Here is a 14963-nt window from a genome sequence, read left to right on the forward strand (position 1 = left end):
TGCCCAAAAAGCATCTGCCCCCACACCCTCTGCTGCTGGTGTGACTATTTTCTGCTGGGGGGACAAACAGCCCACTTTGGGGAGTCACATCTTGGGAACTGAGCGGGGAGAAAGTCACCTTGGTGACTGTAAAGTGCAACAGGAACAGTAAAAAGTGGGGACTGGGTGACAGTTGGGTGCAGCCTCTGGTCTGAGTTTTCAAGGGTATGGGCACAACTCCTCTGCCAGATTCCAGCTTGAACCCAAGCCTGGATGCAGCCCTGAGCCAGCCTGAATGAACCCCACCTCTCCAGCACATCCAGACCAGGAGGGTCGTTGCTGTAAGGCCTGGTACAGACCCACCTCCATGGTGTTCAGTCCATCTTGGCTGGGGTCACCCTGGAGCTCTCCCTATTGACAAAGCTGGAGGCATTTAAATAAACATAACCAAGATCTGAACCTCCCTACACAGAGGAGTGCCCCTCCCAGGGCTGTGGCAGTGTGTCTATAGCCACCTGCCCTCCGCCTCCGGGGAAACTCCTCTGGCACCAAAACTAACAAATAAGCCTTTTGGCTTATGGAAATGTAAAGCCAACAAATAGGAAATAGGAACAAGAAAAATAGGTTCTCTTTTCTAAACATTGGGAAAGGGAATGGAAAGGGGTTCCTGAACCTGAGGAAGGTGAGGAAAAGCGTCCCAGTGTGAGGTCAGAGTTGCAGGAGCAGAGATGCTGCTGGCCACGAGGCTCAGGGTTTGCTGCCATCCATGCACAGCTACTCCTTGGCGTTTGTCTCACCACAGTCTTGTAAGATGCCCCTGGCTCCACCTGCTCTTTGATATGTGTGTGTGTGTGTACCCCAAACAGGATAGGAAGAAATGCCTTTTTGTCTGGTTTTTTTTGTTTGCTTTTGGTTTTGTTTGTTTGTTTGTTTTTTTGGTGTTTTTTTTTTTTTGTTTGCTAAAATACAATAATCTTGCAGGGAAGTAAGCAGCTCCTCTGCCTTCACTGAGGATGTTTTTTCCCTTACAGGCTCCTGCTTTTATATCCTCCCTAGCAAAAAAAAACTCTCTGATATGTCCCTGGGACACAGCAGCTGCTCATTCCAAGGGGCTGTGCTGGCAGCTCTGTGGGGTTCAGGGGGACAGGGCACCAGACATGTGCTGGAGCTCTGCACCCTTTTCTTGGTGCTCACCAAAGATGTGGCAAGTTTTCAGCTGTTTCCCACCCTCTGAAAGCTGGAGACAATTGATTTTGCATGAGTCCTCAAAGCTTCTCCTGAAGCCTGTTTCCTAAATCCCCGGAAAAAAAATACAAGGGTAAGAGGAATTAAAAGGGAGATGTGTTTCCTTGAATTTTGTTGACATCAATCATCTGTTTTCTGAATGAAAACTGCTGTCTGGTGACACTTATGGCACTGGCATTATGCGTCTGACATCCTACAGGGTAGCAATTGCCTTAGGACAGGCCTGCGTGTCTGGAAAGCATTTCCTGTCCTTACAGCCTTTAACAGGCAGCAGTTGCCTGACACTTGGAGGCACACACTGAATCCTTTAGGCTGTCCTTCAGCAGGCAGCTCTGAGCGGTGCTTCCTCAGCTTCCTCAGCTCCAGACCCGGTGCGCTGTGCCCAGGAGCGGGCAGGCCAGCAGAGTCCCTGCCGGGCTGGGCCTGTCCCCAGAGGAGGGCTGTTCTTTACTAGAGAAACCAAATCCTTCTGGGTTTCGGAGTCTTAAGGGGGAAGCTGTGACTCTGAGCTGTCTCTCCTTCCAGCAGCAGCTCCTCCTTGCACTGCACGCCTCCTTCCATTGCATAACGATGGTAGACTCGTCTAGACAGGACTCCTCTGGCAGGCTCTGCCTTCCCTCTGCTGCACGGGTGAAGGCAGAGCTGGAGGCTCTGCTCTAATTAGAAAACCCTTCCTTTCACCCCTCAACAGGCTTGCCGAGGAATCTGGCAATTTCAGGGCAGGCAAAAAAAAAAAGACATCTGAGTTTCGAGAGGGTTGTGGAGCCCAATCGGAGCTCGGCAGGTATTTCCAGGGCTCAGGGGGATGCAGTGGTGATCTGGAGCAGTGTCCTGGGCCTGACCTCTGGCAGGGCACAGCTGGGAGGAGCAGGGCTTTGCCAGGCCTTTGAAGGCCTGTCTGTGTTTACATGTGATATACAAACAGTGAAAATGTTAATGGTAGAGGTTTCTTGGTGAATATCACCAGTGTAGAAAACCAGTGTAGAAAAAATCCAAATACCTCATAAATTCATAGGAATTTGCTGCCTGGGTCAGTTTATGAGCCTGCAAAGTACAGAAAGGGAAAAATATCTGAATGTTTAGTTCTGACAAATAAATGTGTCAGGTTTATTTCAAAATAAATGTATCATTATCCTTGAATACTTTTTTTTTTTAATTACAGTCGTATCTTAGCCAGCTGGAGTTTTTATTGAGTTGAAATATATGCTATAGGTCCATTTGAAACTATGTGGGTTAACCTGATCTGCAACCCATATTTTAGGCCACTGCTTGATTTAAAAAAAAAAAATAATAATATTTGTCTTGTGCACCTCTTCAACTGGTTGTGTATTTCTAATGGTTTCTGATAAGCAACTGTGTGAAATTCAAAAATGGGAGTGTTGACAGCTATTGTACCAATCGAGGAACAGTGAAACAACAGGCTCTGAAAAGAACAATATTACATCTCTCTGCACTTGCTTAGGTGGAGGCTGCCAGTGGACAGCCTGTGGCCCAGACACAGCAGCAATTCTCCTCTGCTGTTATATTGCTGTGTAAGATTATTTTTGTCCATCAAAACACCCTGGGTTTTAATGTGGACACCCTGGCTTGCTTGGGTAGAAGTAAATCCAAACTACTGCACACTGTTGGGTATGGGAAGTGGCTTCCATAAGTATTGGCATATGTCAACACTTCCTGGCAAATAATGTATTAAACTGGAAGCTATTTTTGCAGTTGTGATAGGAGAAAACCCCTCTAAATGTAGATGAAAAATATAAAACAATAAACTGTTGGTTATTGTTTTATATTTATATTATTTATATTATTTAAATATGTATTATTTCTATTTCTATTATTTAAACTATTGCTACCTCTTTTTAAAAAAAGAAAAAAAAAACCCAAGAATGTCAGGAAAAACATAAATGTAATGGATTTAAAGAGAATGAAGAGGTCCACCACACTTTTGGTGGTGAGACCTTGTTTCAGCTGGGTCACCTGCACCTCGGGGTGCAGCGGGTTCCCATCGTGGGCAGTCTGCTCCTTTGTGCCCATAAACACGGCATCAGTCGCTCTCTTGCTGCTGCCCACCTGCTGGCATTTCAGAGCCTTTCTTTACTCTTGTCAAGAAAGATACAAAAGATCTAAGGGGCCAAAATGTAAAATCTGCCACTGCACCATCACCTCTCCTGTATTTCTCCCTGGCTTTGCCCTGGCACAGCTGTGGGGCAGGAGGAGTGCTGGTGGCTGACTTTTTGTTGGCTGCTGTCTTTCCTGGACAGCTCCCAGCTATTCCAGAGCAGACCTTGCCCAGTGTTTAGCAAAGGGTGAAGGCCCGAAAGGGTGACTGCATTTACTGACAGGATGGGATTTTACTGATGGGATATACCTGATATGACTTGTTTGGCGCTGTAAAGTGACAGCTCTTGCTCCTGGCCACTCCACAGGCTGTTTTTGGAAAGGTCCTTATATTGTGGAGGTGCCCCAGCCTGAGTGCCCTGCTGGGTGGCTCCCCCACCCTTTGCAGGTGGCTGTGCACGTCACAGAGCACGCTGCTCATCACAAGCACACCAGGAAAATTCAACAAGCCAGGTAAATCCATACTGGGGTGAGTTTGCAGTGTCACAGGACTCAGGACACAGCCTGCAGTGCTGGCACCTGGGCCCTGAGCAGGACCCCAGGACCCCAAATCCACAGTGCCTGCAAGGCACAGAGGGTGGTATGGCAGGGCAGGCAGTGTCTTCTCTGCTTGGATGGTGTGACCTGCTTCCCGGGCTAGGAACAGCTCTCCTGACATTTCCACTGAGCCTGGGAAGAAATGCTGGCCCACTGTACTGGGGTGAGGAGGGCTGGCCCAGAGAGAGGAGAACAAACCTTAAATACAGGGCTTTCTAACTTTCACTCTGCCTTAAGGAAAGGGAAGATTACCAAACAAGGATTTTGGGGTTTTTTCCCTAGTTTTAAAAGATGTCTATGTCTAGAATACCGTGGCCTTTTACTTTCTGGTGTGCTGCTCCCCTTCCCTGCCAGGCAGCTCCCACCTTTCCCCTTGCCTGTGTCTCAGCTGTGGTGGGTGCCCATGTGCCCCTGCTCAGGCCCTGCTGTGCCACTCTTCTGTCCTGCTCCAGGAGGCCATGGCTGCAAAACCCCGCTGCAGCCTAGAGTGGAGAACTTCTGGGAAATCTGGTTTCCCTGAATTAAAACACTACAGAAGCATTAGCAAGGAGGAGACTCTGAAAATCCCAGATTTCCTGAGAAACAAAAGCTCTTTTAAGGTGTCCTGTGCATTAGAACTTGTATGGAACTTGAAGGAGTTAAGTATCTCAGCTTCTTGGCTGAAACTGGACTGACATGGCTGAAGATGAACTAATTTCCTCCAGCTGAAGGGCTGGGAAATTCTACACAGAAGTGCAGGGGCCTTACCAAAGCCCTGTGCCCCAAGGCAGCCCCCTCCTGGGGTGGGAGGAGAGCCCAGGCTCAGCAGCAAGCAGCCCCTCCCTCCCAAAAGGCTTCTCCTACCTTTAGTTACGAGTTGGATCTCATACTACCAAGTTGTCAAAAGCAAACTTTGTAAATGTGCATTGTCATGGAGACAGTATAGATCAGCTGAAGGACCATATGGTTCTTTACTCCTTCGAGCTATCACTGGAAGGAGTAGACTGAGGAATATATTTAGTGTTTTCTTTTCAACAGATGACTAAAGATAAGGAAATAAAATTAGCTGGAGAAAACCCTCCTGCTTTCCTATGGGAAGTTGGCTGCTCTTTACTCTGCATTAGAAAAAATATTACTGAGATCTCTTGTTTTACAGCTGAACATTGACAGGTGTTTTGGAAAGGTCATAGCTGAGAGTCTTCACAAGAATACAAAGAAAAACATGATCACCTTTCTTTCTTTAAAATGGTGTGAACTTGCTCCCTTTAAAAGCAGGGTCTGTATGATTTTTCACAGACAGATGATTCTTCCTTAGAAGAAGATGCCTTTGATCATAGCTATATGCCCACATCCTCTTTGAGACCACTTCGCCATCTCAGGGTGAGTGACAGCCTCGCTCCAAACTCCTTCAGCAGCCACAAATGATCAGATGCTGGCACTGGTGGAATGAGTAGTTCCCTGCAGCTCTGTTAGGCATGCCTCTCCCCTGGTCTGGAAGAGCCCTTGGCTGCCCCTCTGCTCTCCTATCAGGAATGCCACTTGCTTTAGTAGTGGGGTTTAATAGAGCTGTGATGGAAATAAGGAGGCCCTTCGTCCCACAGGGTAGGAGAGAGGTGCACTGGGCTAAAAAAAGACAATGAAACTGTTGATGATAGCACCATTTCTCAAGCAAAACTTTGTTTTAGGGGGAGAAAAAATACACTTTAAGTGTATTTACAAAAGTGTATTAACAAAAGTATCATGTAAAAATATTTGACCAGGTTTATGAGCCCTATTCACTGAAATTCATATGAGCTGGGCAACGGGTGTTACACTTGAGCAGCTACTCTTCAGTACAGAACAGCATTGGTATAATTCATTTGCCAATCAACAGTTTAAGCAAGCAGTAGATTGTTCTATGCCTTTGTGATACATGTGCTCAGAAAGGGCAGCCTGACTGCAGTGTCTCAGCTGGAATTACTTCAGGGAAAATGTTCCCCTGCCAGTCTGAGCCTCATGTCTCCTCCTGGAGTGCAGGTGGAGGCAGAATATTCTTTCCCTCTGGTTGTGGTCTGCTTGGGAATAGTTATAATCTCCCCCATAATGTAATGGTTAGCACGGTATCTGAGGAATTTCAGGGCTGATGCTATGGGGTCTCTCTGAAAGCGAGAGCACAGGCAAGTAAGAAAGGAACATCAGCTGCATGAGCAGCCTGATGGAAACACAGCAGGGATCGTGTTGTTCTGGTCCCTTCACCCCCTGCTGCCAAGGACAGACTGGCTGAAAAGTCTCTGCTGCTTGGTTCTGGGGTGACAGCTTTGCCCTTTAACTTTTCTCCATGTCTTTTACCTTCATCAAGACAGCAAGTCTCCTGTCAGGAGTGGCCTCAGTCAAGTGAGGGTAGGAGATTACATGAATATTTGAGAACAATTGGCAGCTGTGCCAGGCAGCATGAACAGAAAGATGTGTGAACAGGAAGAGCGTTTGGCTGCAGCTTTTCAAATATTGGGAGGCTTTGCTTCCTGATGTTTCTGCTGTTTTACTGGCAGGTACACGACTAGGTGTCCAGGGAAAAGGGCGAGAGCAAAGCTGTCCAGATTTCCTTTATTCTTCTCTCCTCTGGGTCCATGGTGCTGGGTGAGCTACTTCTCTGGACAAGATCCTGATTGCGTGACTGAGGATAGGTCTGTCAGACTGGGGAGGGGAGAAAAGAAGACACTAATTTGGTCATGATTAAACAAATACAAATTTGACTTTACTAGTAACAAAAAACTTGTGACATTCTTCTGCCTTCTGCCTCAAATCCTTACCCATTTTGTGCTTAGAGGGGATTTTTTAATAGTGAACTATTTTGACTTAAATTGTGCCATGGAGTGCTAAACCAGAACACTAAATAGGACATCCATATGCCTGCCAAGCTGGACCAAAAGAGTGGAGATTCTTGAATTAACACAGCCGAAGAGTTGAAGTTTAGCAAAATTTCTAGCTCCTGGAAGTCAATGTTTTTAATGGGACTTTAAACTGCTTTATAATAGGGCGATGCTGTACTCACCAAAAAAAAAAAAAAAAAAAAATCACATCTTATGTGATATATAACACAACTTGACAGTTTTAACCATGTGTATAATTAGTGATATTGTCTCAGTAACAGTGAGAATGACTTTTTGTTGGCACTTCATCCCATTAAATTGAATCTTTCCCAAGGAGGAAAATCTAGGAGGCACTAGTCAGTCACTGACTCACTATCAGCTGCCTCCTTGCTAAAGCCTGAATGCATTCCATAGTAAGTTATTTGTCACAGTGACTCAGCATTGTAGGCTCCTTTTTATTTTCTCTCTCACCACAGAGCCAAGAAAATCTCCCACCTCCCCATGCCGTATGCTACTGAGATAGCTGTTTGTATCATCGGCCAAAGGATAACATATTCAAATGTATGCAGAGAGCCTTATAAGGGCATCAGCACTTGCTCTGGGTTGGACGTCACGATGGCGAGCAGGGAAGAGACACCAGTAATAGATCCTGGTGTTGGTTGGTGTGTGTACAGTCCATAACAGCTCCTGGTGTTGGTACATGTGTGTGTACAGTCCATAACAGCTCCTGGTGTTGGTTGGTGTGTGTACAGTCCATAACAGCTCCTGGTGTTGGTTGGTGTGTGTACAGTCCATAACAGCTCCTGGTGTTGGTACTGGGGTGTGTGTGTACAGTCCATAACAGCTCCTGGTGTTGGTACTGGGGTGTGTGTGTACAGTCCATAACAGCTCCTGGTGTTGGTTGGTGTGTGTACAGTCCATAACAGCTCCTGGTGTTGGTACATGTGTGTGTACAGTCCATAACAGCTCCTGGTGTTGGCTGGTGTGTGTACAGTCCATAACAGCTCCTGGTGTTGGTTGGTGTGTGTACAGTCCATAACAGCTCCTGGTGTTGGTACATGTGTGTGTACAGTCAATAACAGCTCCTGGTGTTGGCTGGTGTGTGTACAGTCCATAACAGCTCCTGGTGTTGGTACTGGGGTGTGTGTGTACAGTCAATAACAGCTCCTGGTGTTGGCTGGTGTGTGTGTGTGTACAGTCCATAACAGCTCCTGGTGTTGCTTGCCCTCAGGCAGCTCCCCTCCAGTCCAGAAGAGTCAGTGTGAAATGACAGGGACTCTCTGGAGGCACTAAAGCTGCCTCAATCTGAACATCTCCACCTTGGTTACCCCTGTGCAAACTGCGGGTGGTGAGGTGTACCATGCTCTGTCAACTGCCCCGTGTTCTCTGCACTGAAATGCTGCTCCTGTTAATCACAGGTGTTCCCAGCTGGTGCCTCCAGCCAATGGGAGAAAGAGCTGTTGAGATCAGATTCCAGCTTGGATCACATCACCCCTGAAACCACAGCTTCAGCCGTAGGGGACCAGGGAAGACAGCTGTGTGATATGGAAAGTGGCCAGTGGTGCCCAGCCTGACGAAGAAGTGCAGAGCAGCAGAGGAGTGCTGCTGTTTCTCTCTGCCACCTGGTGAGTCAAATACTTCCTCATGGCATCATCCTGTGTTTACCCAAGTAATGACCTGCTTTCATACTGCTTTATCCCTCAGGCCATATTGGCCACAGGTGTAACCTGTGGAGAATTCAGAATTCAGGCAGAGAAGTCACATGCTTTTGTACCGACTGAGAAATGCTATTTATTCTGATAGAAATTAGTCTGCATTAAGCCAGAATGAGCAGTATGGGAACCAGACCAAGTAACCAAGAGCTGCAGGGCGAAAAGCTGGGAAAATCTGAAAAACTCCTCAAACATTCTGAAGGGTGAGTACATTGCATAGATCACTTACTTTTTTTTTTTTTATTTTAGTGTAAACTAATGTAAGGTTCTCAAAGCTCAGTCAAAGGACTGAAGTTCAAATCAGTTTCATCTAGTTTTTGGTGTAAGACCATGGCTTTCAATTAAAAATAAAGGCTGCTGAGATCCAAACAAAGGCAGATAAAAACAATTTCTGCTCTGCACAGCATGTGATGGGTGACAATCAAAAGGGAAAAAAAGATTAATTGGGTTACAATAGTATTTTAATGCCTACAAATGGAAGTTGGAGCAACAGTGATCTCATGTCCAAGATGTTTTATGAAATCAATCATTCTCACGTGTAAGAATGTACTGTATTTCCATGGCTGGGAGTTCATGGCCAGGGAGTTTTGCACAAAGAAAATGATTGTGACTTATGCTTGCCATTTGGGCTCGTGTGCTGGCCAAGGGGGAGGGTGGGTGTCTGTGCTCTCTCCTGACGGACTGCAGGGCTGTAGCTGCTGGAATTTTATGGGCCTCTTTCTGTGCTGACAGCTACAGACAGAGCCCCTGTGAACAGCATGCCATCTACCACAGAACCTCCCAGTCACCTTTGTGTAGGGATGTAGGGACCAAACAGCCCAACTGAGTTTTGCATGTGTTCTTTTTCTCCTGAATCCTTCCTCATTTGCTCCTCCCTTGTTACTCAAGCATTTATTTAGGGAGGTATTTGCAGTGGTTGCAAAGGCCAAGTTCAATTCCTTAGGGGTTAAGAGCCAATGTTTACCTAATATGACCTGGGGTGGGAGGTGAGCTGGGGGCCTCTTGGGAGAAAGTCACTGGATGCCCATTCTCCAGATGCAAGTTTGATAGAAGGAAGCAGGGAAAAAAATCTTCCACAGTTGACAGAAGAGTAAATAACATTTCAGGCTGCCTGAGCTCACCTGGATGGTAACAAGTGTGCATTTAGCTGTAGATGTGCATGTCACTGCTGCGTGTTTCCCACTGTATATGCAGCACTCCTCATGCCTGCCTGTGACAGTATGTGTTGCAAGTATCTGGCTGTGCTGTACCATGTTGGAGGTTAAGGAGTAAAGCAAAACATATGAGGCATGTTACTGAAATACTAACCAAACACCCTGCCAAAAAAAAAAAAAAATTAAAAAATTGTTGGCTCCCAGGTCTTTAAAACATTAGAAATCCTCTAATGGCAAATCTTGGAATCTGTTGTTTTCCAAGCCTGCTTATTCATCCCCTTTTGGACAGCAGGAAAACAGTCATAATTCAAATTTTCTGCAGACTAGAAGCACTAAGCGGGAAGATGGTTTGGAGCATCACAGCTCACAACAACATCAATATTTGTTGCATCTTTGCAAAACTCTCCTCAAGTCACCAGGAATATCTTGACAATATCACCTTTTTCTCTCTTTCAAACACTCTGTCCTCTTATCCCATGACCCACTGTTGTTATGAAGACTCTTCTGTGGTCAAAAGTCCCAGTTGAGGTGACATTCTCAAACTTGTCCATTTTTCTGATCTTTCAGCTGGAAATGTATGGAGTTTAGGAGCTAGTCATGTAAACAGTTGACTTGCACATATAGAGGCAACTGCACAGAAAATCCTTTTCCAAAGAAATGGTAGAATAGTGTTTCACATTATTATAGGAATTTCAAATGTGCTGATGACTTGTTATTTTTACTTTCTCTTCATTTGAAAGAAGTTGTTTGATACTGTTCTATTCTGTATGTGTCAAAACATTTTTCTTGTTTTTCCTTGATAACTGAGTACAGACACAGCAATGACTTGAAGATAGTTCTTGTCTCTCCCATCAATGATGGAAAATTCACATCCTCAGAAATAACACTTGATCTTGCATATGTGGTGGGTAGAGCTGACCTACTGCAGAAGAGAATGTAGAAGCAGGAAAATGTTATGCCAACATTTTGGTGTAACATTTTGAAAGTTGCAGGTGAGACTTCTATACAGAAGCTTGAATGGTGATTCTGGCTACTGATGTTACCTCTCTAAAGGATCAGAGTTCAAGAAAAAAATAGCAGTATTTCCTAATGAAATGGTAAAGGTATACCATGAGGATACAAGAAAATCTCAAGGGTTTATGAGTTTCTCAAAAGTCTCTCTTCCCCCAGTGCTACATTTATCACTCTTGAAAGCAAATGGAGTCTAGTAGGAGAGTGTTATTACAAACAGCCCTAAGGCTTCGAGTGGGTTGCATTTCTCAGGAGGAGGTGAGCTTGTTGCTTGGTCTCCCACCAGGTAATGATAGCCCTGTCAGCTATTGCAGAGTGAGAAGTGACAGCCTCCAGAGGCTCTGGGAGTGGTGACCCTCCTCTTTCTAAGCATTCCTCAGACAGCGAGGCAGACACCGCAGCGTTATCATGGGCTTTACATAAGGTTCTCCGTTCTCTCTGCAGAAAAGCCCTGCCTTTGCAGCACCAGGTGACCATTAGCCTGTATCAGCTCCCAGCTCCACAGATTTGTGATGGCAAAATGGGTGTATTGGCTGTGAACACAACTGCTCTTGACTTTGCTTTCTACAAATAACTCTGCAGGAAAACAAGTGCAGTTGGAAAGCAAGCATTTGAGGTCTTTTCTCTGCCCTCTCCCCCTTATTTAGATTATTTGTGCTATTTCCACAGCTCCTGAGAACTGAAATCAAACAGTCCCATCAGCCAGCCCTAAACGACCCTGATGGAGCTCTGATGGCCACCTCAGCAACCACATGGCTCAGTCCTCATGGCAGGTATGGGCTGAAACATCTTGATCTTTGAGTGTTTGCAGGCTGGAAAGTCTTCCAGCTCTACGTGATTAAAATAGGACTGGAAAGGGGACATCATTCCTGTGGGAATTTCTTTGAGGCTAGAAATCAGGTATCAACTTTACTGGAGCCGGTCAGTCTGGGAGAAGGATCTACGTAAGGCTCCCCTGAACCTCCCTGCTCTATCCAGGGCAGGTCTCTCTGCTAAAATAAAATACATTTCTTGGTTTAGGTAGAGGCTTGTGCAGTAGGAGATATGAAAGAATTTGCTGTGTCTCTCCTTTAGTTCATTCTCTTAGGTTACAGCTGCTGCCCATATTAGCACTTTGTACTTTTGTGTCTCCTGACTGAGACTCAAATCCATTTTTGGGAAAAATCCCTCCAGAAATGCAGCTTTTCCATTTCAGAGATGGAGAAACTAAGTCACATGGATAACAAAATTCTTCACCTGCACATGTGAGTGTTGTAAGGGACAGTAGAGCCCAGGTCTCTTAATTTCCAGCTATACAATCCAGCCACAAGTTTTGAGGTAAGCTTTCATTTTTCTGTGACCTGTAGGGATTGCTGCTTGCAGACAGGACACAGCTGATTGTGGCAGAGGAGCAGTGCAGCTGTGAAGGGAGCATCAGTCTTATGTAATCCATGGTACAGACACTGGGCATCATCTAAACCAGCAGATGGGGGTGAAAAGGTCTCTGTGAAAGTGGAGCAATGAAGTGCAGTGGCCATGGAGGGATGCTGGCAGGGCTGAGTGATGCTCCATGGTTAATTGCTGCTTACGAGGTCCTAGAACTTAATGCTTCTGGGTGTCTGTGACAAAACAGGCAGACCAACACTCAGAAAGGCCAGATTACCTCAGCTAGAGGGAATCCTACAGGTGGATCCTTCAGCCATTGAAAAGCTTTAATTGCAGATTGATTTTTCCATGGGTCAAGCAGGGATGCTCTTTCACATAGCAGTTTTGTCCTGGAAGATGTTTGGTTGCTCAGCCCTTCACTGTCACTTTCTAATAAAAGTATTGATTTGTAGTTTTGGGTTGAAATGCCTAGGACAGCTGTCACTCTGCCCCAAAGTCATAAATCCTCATGGTTTTCCTCATCTGGCAGCCCTCTGTGATTAAAGCAAGAGCTCCTTGGAAGGATGAATCACCGAGGCTCATAGATATTCACTCACTGTCTCACCACTGCAGCCCACTCCGTGTTGTCCAGCCTCTGTTTGCCTGACATAAACAACAGATAGGATGTCAAACATGCAGAATTGCTCTGAAAGGAACCAGCAATGATTTCTAGAGCTTCAGATTTCTTATTTCCTTTTAAGCTTGGAAATTAAATGTGGGGGTTCTCTAAAACTAACGGAAACGCTGGAGTGGATGGCAGTTTCCTTTTTTTGTGCATATAAAGCATGTTTTGTGCAGCAGGGAGAGAGATGCCATTGATACCCAATAACAAGCACACAAATTACTAGTGCCTTTTGTGTAAGTAATTTAGATACTCTTGGGGTTTTTTCCATAGCATTCTCTTCTGTTTATCAATTTCTTCCCTGTGTCTCCCAGTTTGCCTGCATCTTCATTCATCATTCATTTACAAAGCCATTCCAAGCATCAGAAACCAATTTCCTCCCTGATCCCAGTCCTGTAACAAAACAATATTACCCTGCATGCAAGCAACGTTATGAAGATGTGAGGTGTTTTGAACAGAGGAGTGTGTAACAGGAGGTGGATTAAGACTAAAAAGCCAAACCGTGTTTCGTGAACTGTCTCATCTTCAGCTCAGCATCCCTCCACAACATGAAAATAGATGTTTTCCACTTTGTTCTCATGTGTAGGCCTGTAAACTGCATAAGATTACACATCAAGCTAATGGACACTGAATTTTGACTTGCATTTTTGTTCTCTTTTCAGTCCTGGATCTTTGATTCCTTTCTCCAATCAGCTTAATCAGCCCAAGCCCACCCAACACGTACCTGTCTAGCAGCTGCTCACCCTGCATGTGCTGCTGTGCCTCTGAATCACTGCCTTGACTGGGCTCCAAGGGCTCTGCTTCGCTCTCCCTCGGGCCGTGCGTGTGGGAACGTGCAAGCCTCACTGCAAAACTGCACTGCAGGCAACACATCTCGTCCCTATCTGCAGATAGCACACGTAAATCACCTGGGCTGTTACACAACCTGCACCTCACAGCTGCACAGCCCTGCTGCTCTGCTCACTGCTGAGTCTGACCACTGGCTCTCCAAGGTGGTGGGACCCATGGGCCCTGCTGCTTGCATCCTCCCAGCACCTCCAGGAGGTAAGGAGCACGTGGCTCTTGACACCTTCTAGAGGAGGGATCAGCTGGCTTGTCCAGGAAGGTGTGGGAGACTAGGAATTAGGTTGGGTTTAGAGTTTTCCTGGGGTCCAGCCTCACGCTGCATGCCTAACTCCCCAGTGCCTGTGTCCTCTATAGACCAGGCATGGGTAGGAGGGGAAGGTAGAGTCTGAGATTGCATAGATGCAGTGGTTTTTACACCCTGAACTGCTCTAGGTTTATTAGGAGAAGCCATGTCTCTTCTTAGTGACAGTGGTCACTTCTTCACTTAGCAGTTGGCCCTTGAGCTATGTATCATATGGGAGAGTGGTGAAGTAAGAATGTTTATAATTATAATTATTTCCCACACATAAATTATGGCTACCAATCTAGCCATAATTTATGTGTGGGAAATAATGATAATGGATTAGAATTATTTTTTGAACTTCAGTTTTTGATGGTGCTTTTGATAAAACTGAGGATAAATACTGAACATTTCAGATCTTGCTCTCATAATCTCATTCCTGCAAACCAAGAGCTTTGCATGTTGAAGGGCCACATCTGTAGGAGAGAATGGCAGAGATATGGAGTCTTCCTGACTGTTTTTTACCCTTTCTCATACAAATAACATGGTTTGACTGCAGCACCAATGCTGGCAGTGGTCCCTCTGTGTTCCTCCAAGGAGAAGGCTTCAGGTAATTCATTTCAACCTACATCAGGAGCTGAGGAGGACTATCTCTTGTGCCATTGCTCTCAGTCATTCTCTAAAGTCTCGTTTTTATTCTCTAAATTGCCATATGTCTATTCTGGCCTATAGTCAGTCTTGGTCTGCGTGTAGGAAACATACAAGTGCATGTAAATGTCATATTACTTATCTAACAGTACCTGTGTACAAAAAGACTGGGAAGCAGTATGGTCAGTGTGATGCCCAGCCTTTCACTCTGGGATATGACACTCCTTTACACAGTGCCCAGCCTTCCCACTTGTAAGAGCCCTGCTGCCATTCCTACAGATGTTAGCCCATGCCCTCCTCTGCCTGGCACCCCAGGCACAGATAGGGATGCACAGTGGAGAAGGGGCATCATGCCCTGCCCGCATCCCCCCCCGGAGCAGGGAGCATCTGCCCTGAGCCCCATTGCTGTCCTCTCTGCTGCTGACCCCAGCAAACAGCTCCTTGCCCATCAGCACTTCCTGCTTTCCAGGAAATGCTTCCTTCTCTGCTTGCAGAGAGGGCTTCACCTGCACCTGATCCCTCCTGGCTCCGTGTGCTCCAGTCCTGTTTCCTCCAGGGAAGCTGCTAGAGGAGAGAGCCTGC

At 45.9% G+C, this 14963-nt stretch overlaps 1 long non-coding RNA gene across 1 annotated transcript; it reads right to left on the minus strand.

Annotated features, from left to right (window-relative positions):
- Positions 1–1179: 1179 nt before the first annotated feature.
- Positions 1180–3677, minus strand: LOC128790185 (uncharacterized). The gene is made up of 3 exons (XR_008431652.1): positions 3590–3677; positions 2225–2268; positions 1180–1270 (listed from the first exon to the last, which is right to left on the minus strand). It is a non-coding gene; the product is annotated as an uncharacterized LOC128790185 (long non-coding RNA).
- Positions 3678–14963: the final 11286 nt, after the last annotated feature.

This window comes from Vidua chalybeata, chromosome 6, assembly GCF_026979565.1.
Source record: "Vidua chalybeata isolate OUT-0048 chromosome 6, bVidCha1 merged haplotype, whole genome shotgun sequence".
Classification (NCBI taxonomy): domain Eukaryota; kingdom Metazoa; phylum Chordata; class Aves; order Passeriformes; family Viduidae; genus Vidua; species Vidua chalybeata.